This window comes from Octopus bimaculoides, chromosome 24 (genome assembly GCF_046866305.1).
Source record: "Octopus bimaculoides isolate indiv1 chromosome 24, ASM4686630v1, whole genome shotgun sequence".
NCBI lineage: Eukaryota > Metazoa > Mollusca > Cephalopoda > Octopoda > Octopodidae > Octopus > Octopus bimaculoides.
The window spans coordinates 6,423,948-6,433,947 of record NC_142951.1 but is presented as its reverse complement, the minus strand read 5'-3'; the positions used below and the strand labels follow the sequence as shown (position 1 = coordinate 6,433,947).

At 39.4% G+C, this 10,000-nt stretch overlaps 1 protein-coding gene across 2 annotated transcripts in view; it reads right to left on the bottom strand.

The window, feature by feature from the left end:
• Window positions 1–8,383: 8,383 nt before the first annotated feature.
• The window catches only part of LOC106868777 (uncharacterized), a 39,827-nt gene continuing 38,210 nt past the window's right edge, over window positions 8,384–10,000 (bottom strand). For both annotated transcript variants that reach the window (XM_089341383.1, XM_089341384.1), the window contains one exon: window positions 8,384–9,702. The gene's annotated coding sequence lies outside the window, so the exon portion shown is untranslated. The remainder of the gene's footprint in view (window positions 9,703–10,000) is intronic.

Genomic DNA, 10,000 nt, shown 5'->3' with positions numbered 1-10,000 from the left:
ATGACCATCCCGGCGATGGCTGTGAGGATGATAGTAGTGGTGGTGGTGGTGGTGGTGGTGCTTGAAGTTATTTTGGCAGCGACAACGGCGGTGGTTGCAATGGTAGTAGTAGTGGTGGCGATAGTGGTGATGGTGGAGGAGCTTACGGTGGTGTTGGTAATGGTGGTGGCCACGGTAACAGTGATTATACAAGTGGTGATGGTAGTGGTGTTGTTGTTGGTGGTAGTGGTGATGGTGATGGTGGTGATGGTGTTGTTGCTGTTGTTGGTGTTGGTGTTAGTGGTGATAGTGGTGGTGGTGGTGGTGATGGTGTTATTTTCCTCAGGCACCCCCTCCATAGGGTCCTATCAGAAGCAACCGTCAGAACACTTTCCAGTAGGATTCCCAAGCATGACAAATCGAGACTATGGACATTATCCGGTCATCTCGTTCTTGACCTATTCCTAAGTTTCCTGCCTGTCACAAGGGTAGAGTCCTCAGGCACCTTTAGAGTCCTCAGGCACTTCTAGTGTCCTGAGGCACCTCTAGAGTCCTGAGGCACCTCTAGAGTCCTGAGGCACCTCTAGAGTCCTGAGGCACCTCTAGAGTCCTCAGGCACCTCTAGAGTCCTACGGCACCTCGTCCACAGGGTCCTATCAAAAGCAACCGTCATTAAATTTCCCTGTCGAATTTCCAGCTGTGACCAACTGAAATAAAACCCGACCATCTCATTCTTGGTCTACCCCTAGGTCTCTTGTCGGACTCGAAGAACTGTCTTGAGATTCTTTCTTGTGGCATTCTAATTACACGTCTGTTGTACCAGACCTGGGAACTTCCAATGCAGAGAAGTAACTCGACCTAAAGAGACTCTCTCATCTCCAAGCTATGCATCCTGTCGAGACCCTTCGGAAGGACCTCATTTAGTTTCGTTGAATTCTTTTGTCTTATTAGATTCGAAACTCATTGCTTTCGTTCATACAACTGTTTCTTCATATCCAAAATCTTTTAATATTTGTCTTATACAACATGATCGACATAGTAAAGACGCGTAGCTTAGTGGTTAGGGCATTCGGCTGACGATCGTAAGACCGTGAGTTCAATTTCCGGCGACGCGTTGTTTCCTTGAGCAAGACACTTTATTTCACGTTGCTCCAGTCCAATCAAATGAGTAGCACCAGTATTTAGCCTCCTGTGGCTAATAAAGAAATGAATGTAGCCGACATTACCATAAAATTTACAGCCTGTTTAACAAGTCGTTATTTCGTAAATTCTTCGTTTAACTGCCCTCTTTGTCTTCCCACAAACATTCTGCAGTTTCTCAGATCGCTTCTCTATTTGGCAATACCTTTCTTTGATCACCTTCTGGACTATATTATTCACTATTTGATGATTTTAATACTAAAAAAAAAAAATTGAGTGACCATATTTTCCATCACACAAAACAAATTTTACAGACCAAAATTTTCAACCAAAAAATAAGAAAATAGATCGGATTTTCCACATCGATGCCATTCGATGATAATTAGCGTTTAAACTCATCAATAGTCTTTATTTTCCCACATGGTTTTCAGTATTGAGTTTATTTGCAATGAATCTATAAACGCAATTAAATTCATGCAAAGAAGACGAAACATATATTTTTCTAATTTGGAAAAGAAAGAAAGAAAAAAAGAAAGAAAGAGAAAAAAAAATGAAAAATCAAGCTGGGATCTAAAACTTGCAAATGATGTAGTCTGTTAATGATAATACATCGAAATTTCAAGATTTTATACATATACTTACTTGGAAATGGATGCGTCGCGTTCAATTAAATAATAAATAATATATATATATATATATATATATATATAATACAAATGATATATGAGCATATGTATGTATACATATATGTACATACCTACATCTACATGTATATATAGATGCATATCCGGGTACAGGACGTCAAAAAACGTGGACAAAAAAGGAACGGGAACATAAACAAAGTACAAAAAACGGACTATTTTTACGGACAACAGAATGAACATATAGGAAATATATATATATATATATATATATATATATATATACATGCATATATGGGTACAGGACGTCACCAACGGCGCAAATAACATGAAATACGTAAACAACAAGGGAAAAAACGGGAACTAAACAAAGAGAAAGGACTCTTCATCAGTTGTCGGCTGTCTATCTACTCCCCATTTCGAGCATTCTATTTTTTCTTGTTTTGCGTATTTCATGTTATTTGCACAGTTGGTGACATCCTGTACACTTATATGCATGTATATATATATTATATTATTTATTATTTATTACATATATATATATAAATATATATATATAAATAGATAGATAAATGAACAGATAGATTTACACACACATATTTACATATATATGTTTGTGTGTGTGTGTGTGTGTGTGTGTGAGTGTATATATATATCCCTCTCTTTCTCTTTATGTGCATGTGCGAATGCGTATGCATGCAGGTGTGTATGTGTGCGCATGTGTATGCAGGTGTGTATGTGTGCGTGTGTATATGCGGGTGTGTATGTGTGCGCGTGTATATGTGGATGTGCATGTGTGCGCGTGTATATGTAGGTGCGTATGTGTGCGCATGTGTATGCGAACGTGTATGTGTGCGTGTGTGTGTGAGGGTGTGTATGTGTGCACGCATGTGTATGCGGGTATGTATGTGTGCGCGTGTGAATCTATGTTTTTTGCTTTTTTTTTTCTCATTCTTTTTTTGAAGTCTGCTCTTGTGCGATTGTGGAATGTGCTGTTATGTAAATGGGTGTATTTTGAAATCAGTTCAGAAATGGTTTCAGGTGCGGAATAACCCCCCCCCCCTCCCCCACTACACCCACCAACCATACCCCCCACCACACACACACCCATACACACGACTCAGAATAAATACGTCTCTATATTTATAAAGCCAACCAATCGGTATAATAAAGGAAACGTTAAGTTTTCCTATCTTTAATAGTTTTGACATTGTATAGGTTCGTATTGTCCATGTTTGAGCATTTGTTTGGAGAGGGTGGTGTATACTCACACACATACGTATAAGCAGATAGGAGTGGCTGTGTGGTAAGTAGCTTGATTACCAATCACATAGTTCCGGGTTCAGTCCCACTGCGTGGCACCTTGGGCAAGTGTCTTCTACTATAACCTCGGGCCGACCAAAGCCTTGTGAGTGGATTTGGTAGACAGAAACTGAAAGAAGCCCGTGGTGATGGTGGTGGCACCTTGGGCAAGTGTCTTCTACTACAGCCTCGGATCGACCAAAGCCTTGTGAGCGGATTTGGTAGACAGAAACTGAAAAAAGCCCATCGTATATATATATATATATATATATATATATATATATATATATATATATATATATTTATGTATGTATGTATATATATATATTGTATATATATATATATATGTATGTATGCATGTATGTATGCATGTATGTATGTATGTATTTGTGTATGTGTGTCTGTATTTATCCCCCCGACACCATCGCTTGACAACCGATGCTGGTGTGTTTATGTCTCCGTAACTTAGCGCTTCGGCAAGAAAGAGAACCGATGAAATAACTACCAGGTTTACAAAGAATAAGTCCTGACGTGGCTTTATTCGACTAACACCCTTTATGGCAGTGCTCCAGTATTGCCGCAGTCAAATGACTGAAAGAAAGTAATAAAAAACAGAATATGTCTATCACCGTTAATGTAAGACGTATATGAACCGTAAGGTAGGGTATTTAAAATTCGCATAAAACCAGATAAACTGGTATCTTTGCAATGATTGTCTGCAGGCCTTTGTGATTCAATAAAAAAAGATTTCTCTTATTTTCGTGAATTTATACGTTTTCGTTTGCTGTTTAACCTCATATTATTGATTGACAAGACCTATGATCTGTTAGTCGCCACCAAGACACTTTTAACATACATACGTACATACATACATACATACATATATACATACATACATACGTACATACATACATGTGTGTATCTATATTTATATATAATATAGTGGAGGTGTTAGGTTGCGAGTTGGCAGAAACGTTAGCGGCATCTCGTTTGTCCTTACGTTCTGAGTTCAAATTCTGCCGAGATCGACATTGCCTTTCATCCTTTCGGGTGTCTATAAATTAAGTACCTGTTACGTACTGAGGTCAATGTAATCGAGTTAATCCCTTTGTCTGTCCTTGTTTGTCCCCTCTATATTTAGCCCCTTGTAGGCAATAAAGAATTAAGAAACGTTAGCACGCCGCGCGAAATGCTTAGCGGTATTTCGTCTGCCGTTACGTTCTGAGTTCAAATTCCGCCGAGGTCGACTTAGCCTTTCATCCTTTCGGGGTCGATAAATTAAGTCCCAGTTACGCACTGGGGTCGATCTAATCGACTGGCTCCCTGCCCCAAAATTTTGGACCTTGTACCTACAGTAGAAAAGAATGTAGTGGGGGCGCAATGGCCCAGTGGTTAGGGCAGCAGACTTGCGGTCGTAGGATTGCGGTTTCGACTCCCAGAACGGGCGTTGTGAGTGTTTATTGAACGAAAACACCCTTAAAGTTCCGCGAGGCTCCAGCAGGGGTTGGTGGCGAACCCTGCTGTACTCTTTCACCACAACTTTCTCTCACTCTTTCATGCCTATATTGAGTCCTACATCGGATTATTGGTCTCGCAATTCTAAAGCGATATTTATATACATATATTATCTATCTATCTATCTATCTATCTTGATATATACACACACATATAGATATACGTATGTATATATGTATATAAAGATATACAGTTACATACAGAGAGGCCTACATGAGTGTGCGTGTTTATGTCTGTGTGTGTATACGTGTTCACACATACATGCACAATATATATGCGTGTTTAAGTGTGTGTATATCAATGTATACGTGTGTGTATGTGTGTGTGTATGTGTATGGGCAAGTGTGTGTGTGTGTGTGTGTGTGTGTGTGTGTGTTATGTCTCGAAGATCGAGATAGTTCTGATGGGAACACGGCCCATTGCGGTGAAGTGCAATGAGAACTGGAGCATGGAACAATAGTTGTGTGATGGAAGTTTAAGGTTAAACGATGGGATTTTGAATATAATTTTGTGAGGTGGACGGTCGACTGGTGGCTTGTGAAGAAGTGAGAGAGAGAGAGAGAGAGAGAGAGAGAGAGAGAGATAGAAGAAGGAAGAGGTAGTTGGGAGACGGGGAAGATGTGGAAAAGAGAAAGATAGGTAAGTGGATAAATACTTATGTACAAATATACACACACACACACACACACATATATATATATATAAAAATTCAATAATAGGACGAATTCTTTTACAAGAATTTATCAAGTAGCTAGCGTGAAAAAAACCTCATAAGGGAAAAAATCCATCATTTATTCCCGGAATATATATTTATATATATACATAAGGGTATTACTATACAATAATGCCTCACACTATGAGGGACTCTAACGTCAGACTACCATAAAAAGCACATTTTTACCGAATGCGAGGAAGGGGTTGGCTTTGAGAGCTGCATTTCCTCGCTTTCGGTAAAAATGTGCTTTTTATGGTAGTCTGACGTTAGAGTCCCTCATAGTGTGAGGCATTATTGTATAGTAATACCCTTATGTATATATATATATATATATATATATATATATATATATAAAGAGAGAGAGATGAAAATATAGAGAGGGAGAGAGAGAGCGAAAGGGAGAAAGTAACAGAGGCAGGGAGGGGAGTAGAGAGAGAGAGATAGGGAGAGAGACGGAGAGATGAAGAAAAGAGAACGATAGGTAGGTAAGTGGATAAATAGATAGATAGGTAGGTAGGTAGGTAGAAGGAGACTGAGAGAGGGAGAGGCGAACAGAGGGTGAGTGGGAGAGAGAGAGAAAGAGAGAGAAAGAGAGGAAATGAGCGATGTAAAGAATAAAATGGAGACGATTGAGCGGTATGGGGGGGATAGGGGTAGGATGGAGTTCTGAGAGGAAAATGATAAGGTAAAAGAATAGAGAGAGAGTGGGGGGAAGAATATGTAGGAGTAGTCAAAGTAAAGGAGGAGGGAGAGAAGAGCAGTGAGTGTGACGGCGGTAAGAGAGAAAGAGAGAGAGGGTGGAGGGGGAGAAGATGACAGAATGCAAAGAAAGGGACAAGAGAGGGAAAGAGGAAAGGTGGCGTAGCGAGAGGAGAAGGTATAAGAGAGGTGGTGGTAGTGGTGGTGATGTTGGGTGGTGGTGGTGGTGGTGGGAGGATGGCAGTGAATTGAGCAAGCAGCATCCTGAAAATATGTCTTTAGGTTCTGAGTTCAAATCCCACCGTTGCCAACTCCACCTTTTGTTTCCCTTGTGGGTCAATAAAATATGTACCATATTTATAAAATCAAATCACTAGAGTAAATTACTAAGAGATGCCACGGATGGATATCTACCAGATTTTTGCCCTCTCTTTTACACTACCGACCACAGACTTTAATCTTCCGCAAACGTCTTCGCTAAAATCTGCAACTGCGTGCTTATCCAATTTAAGGGCCATAAAGGTTCTCTCAGATCCTTCTTGCTCAGCTCCCCCTTCAGTTCCGCAGTGTCACCACTTTTCGGTTCACACGACTTAGAATATATATATTCCTAGCCAGCTGTAGTAGATGGTTGTTAACAACAATAACGAACAAATCCAGCGTGGAGGAATATAATTGGTAAGGTAAATAAACGATTTCTTTTTTATTAAGGATGATAAAAGATTTTCAGCCCTCAACCTCCTCCACACCAAAATAACAAGCAGAAAAATGTAAAGAATATCTGAAAGAAGTAAGAAAACTAAGGATGAGAAAAGGAATGTGTGGGAATCTTGACTGGACGATTATTGAATATGTTAAGCAACGTTTCTTGTTTTGTAAATATACCAACGAATTAATCGGTTTCTGTGTGAAATATTTTCTCCCGAAATAAATTACCGTTTGGTTGTTTGTCATAAAATCTGTAACAGTTTACGTACATACATAAATACATAAATACATACATCCATACACGCATGCAGGCGCACACGCACAGATACATTGTTTATCCTTGACATACCTCAAAAGCGACCCAACCTCTAATATCCCAGGAGTGTCCGAAACAACGGCTTTGAAAGTTCACGTAAAACAAAAGACCACGCCATGCATAAGTTTAGAAAATATTTAACAGGAATATTTAAGGCGTTTTGTTTAAACTTAACCGTTGTACTTAAGCTATTAACAATCAACTTCCTACTTATATCACTAGCTTTAAATACAAACGAGTAATGAATACACTTATAGAAAGTCAAATGAAAACACGAAATTAAAATACAAAAAATTATGATTAACCCCACCCCAGCGATATTTATATACCACGTAATCGCAGTTAGTTAAGTCTTCAAGTTTTCGTCAGACGGACTTATTCAACGAGTCCTCTTCATTTTGTGGCGATGTGCTGATTAGAAGTATTTACTATGATATTCATTCAACATTTATTCAACACCAAAAGTGAAACACGAAGAAAAAGGGATTCTGGTGTAATCTACCATATAATTTAGTTGTTTTAATGAACATAGTCGGGAATTTTCCTGACGCCAATAAGACATTTCCCACCGAAAAATAAATACTGTGAACTTTTCGATATACACAAAGTTAAGGTCAGCTATTCTTTCCTAGATTCGTCTCTGCCTAGAATCACATACAGCCACACGGCTTCTACTTCAACAGTCAACTCGTAAATGTAGAAATCCATTTACCTATCTCGTATTCATCCATATCTTTCCAGGGGATTACATATCGAATAACCGTAACATCTGTGGACGGCACTTCCTTCTTTTCCTTCTTTATCCAAGATATAGTTCTCTGTGCAGCTCTCTTTTAGTGGAGATAAGTTCTCCTCTCATTAACACGACAGATCCGATTCGAGGTGATGTGTTCCAAAATGTCAAATTTTATAATTTTCTTAAATGTATCAATAAATCGATCTTTCTAGATTCCCTGACACCACTTTTCTCCCAGTGTTTTAAATTCTGAAGACACGTGGCATAGTGGTTAGGGTATTATACTCGCCATCACAAGATCATTGCTTCGATTCCAAGACCAGCGGTGCTTCCTCTTCTAGAGCAAAACATTTCATTTCCTATCGCTCCGGTTCACTCGGCTGTTAATAGGTAACACCGCGAAAAACAGGCGTCCTGTTCAGAGGGGTTATTGGCCTATCCATTCAGCCAGTGGGGTGGCATCATTTGAAAGCTTATCTATCTGTCTATCTATACCTCCACTCATCCATGTACGCGTGTTTGGAGATATATGTTTAGATAGGGTGAGAGTGAGGTGGACCGAAAGAGAGAGAGAGAGAGAGAGAGAGAGAGAGAGAGAGAGAGAGAGAGAGAGAATTAACAACAACGAATTATTGAAAAATAGAAAACAGTCTTTATTTAAAATACAAAAATTTGAGAATGGAATGTTAAATTAGTTGAGTTCGAACGAAAGCAGCAAAAAGGGCAGGAGAGAAACGGGCAGCAAATAAACAAAAACACTGAATTTTGACGAAACTGGGGAACGTTCTGACCGAAACGTCAGAGAGAACTTACTTAAAGATAGATTAAACCAACATATACAATCTTGTGATGCTACTAGTGGTGGTGATGGCGGAGGTAGTGATGGTGTGTCAATGTACGTGTGATATTGTTTAGTACTGGGTTGCTCCTGATCCAACAGCACTCTGGTCATGACCATCCTGTATTATTTTAATCATAGTTTATTTATCACCGGCTACTTTATCTAATTTTCTAAATCCACGATCACATTATCCAACGTGTTCTCCTTTTCTAAGACTGTAAGCTGTATTTTGAGGGATGTTTGGCTGTTATTTCTAGCAGGCCCAGTGACTGCCTAGAGCAGTGGTTCTCGACCATTTTAATATCCGGGCCAGATACAAGACCTGGGCTTTTGTTAGAGGGCCGCAATTAAAGAAAGATCTGTTATATTTATAGAGGGAAGACTGTCGGGAGCCGCCGGAAGGATGCTTAAGGGCCACATGCGTCCCTGGGAACCGCGGTTTGCCCCAGTGGTGTTAGCAGTGGGGATCGTGGTGTTTTTGCTTTTATGTAACCCCAGTCCAGTTCTGTGATCAGATCAAAGACGTTCCAGCCGTGCCTTCTATTCAGACCTTGCTGTACGTATGACTGCATTAATGAATGTGGCCTTCTATTTTGTAAGACAATGAACTGTAGTTTGAGGGAGATTTGGCTGCTATATCAAACTGGGACAAGAAGGGCGGGGGAGTTAGTCATGTCTGGATTGAGCAGACGTATGATCAAAGGTCTACTCAAGCACTGTTGACCACGGGTTAAATAACAACAACAACAACAACATCACAAAACATTATCACACTTTAACCAAACGGTTAAATGCAACCACAGCACTTATTCTTTTCGTTATATACAAAACTGCTATTCTATCATATAGTCACGTGCCACCACAACTGCTATCACATGACCACACACGCACACACACATTCACACAAACACACACGTGCACACATCGTAGGTTCTTATCACTGACGCGGGCTTCAGCATTCCATTTTAGTTTCTCTTCTTCGCTTGAGCTCACCATTTCCGAAGACAGCCAGATGATTATCTTCCTTTTTTTCTCTCCTTTTTCGGTGGCTGTTTTTCTTCTTTGTTGTTCTTTTATATTTTTTGTTCTTTTTCTGTTTGTGTCTTCCGGCTGCCAAATAAAAAGTAATAAAAATAAACAATGACAATAAAAAAAATGTAGAAAATATTATTTTAGAGCAGACTTTTTTCCTCAAAATATTGGCATCATGCCAACATTAGAAAGAATTATTATTATTATTATTATTATTATTATTATTATTATTATTATTATTATTATTATTAGGTGCAAAACCGCTAGCACGCCGGGCAAAATGCTTAGCGGCATTTCGTCCGTCTTCACGTTCTGTGTTCAAATTCCTTGCCTTTCATCCTTTTGGGGTCGATAAAATAAGTACCAGTTAAACACT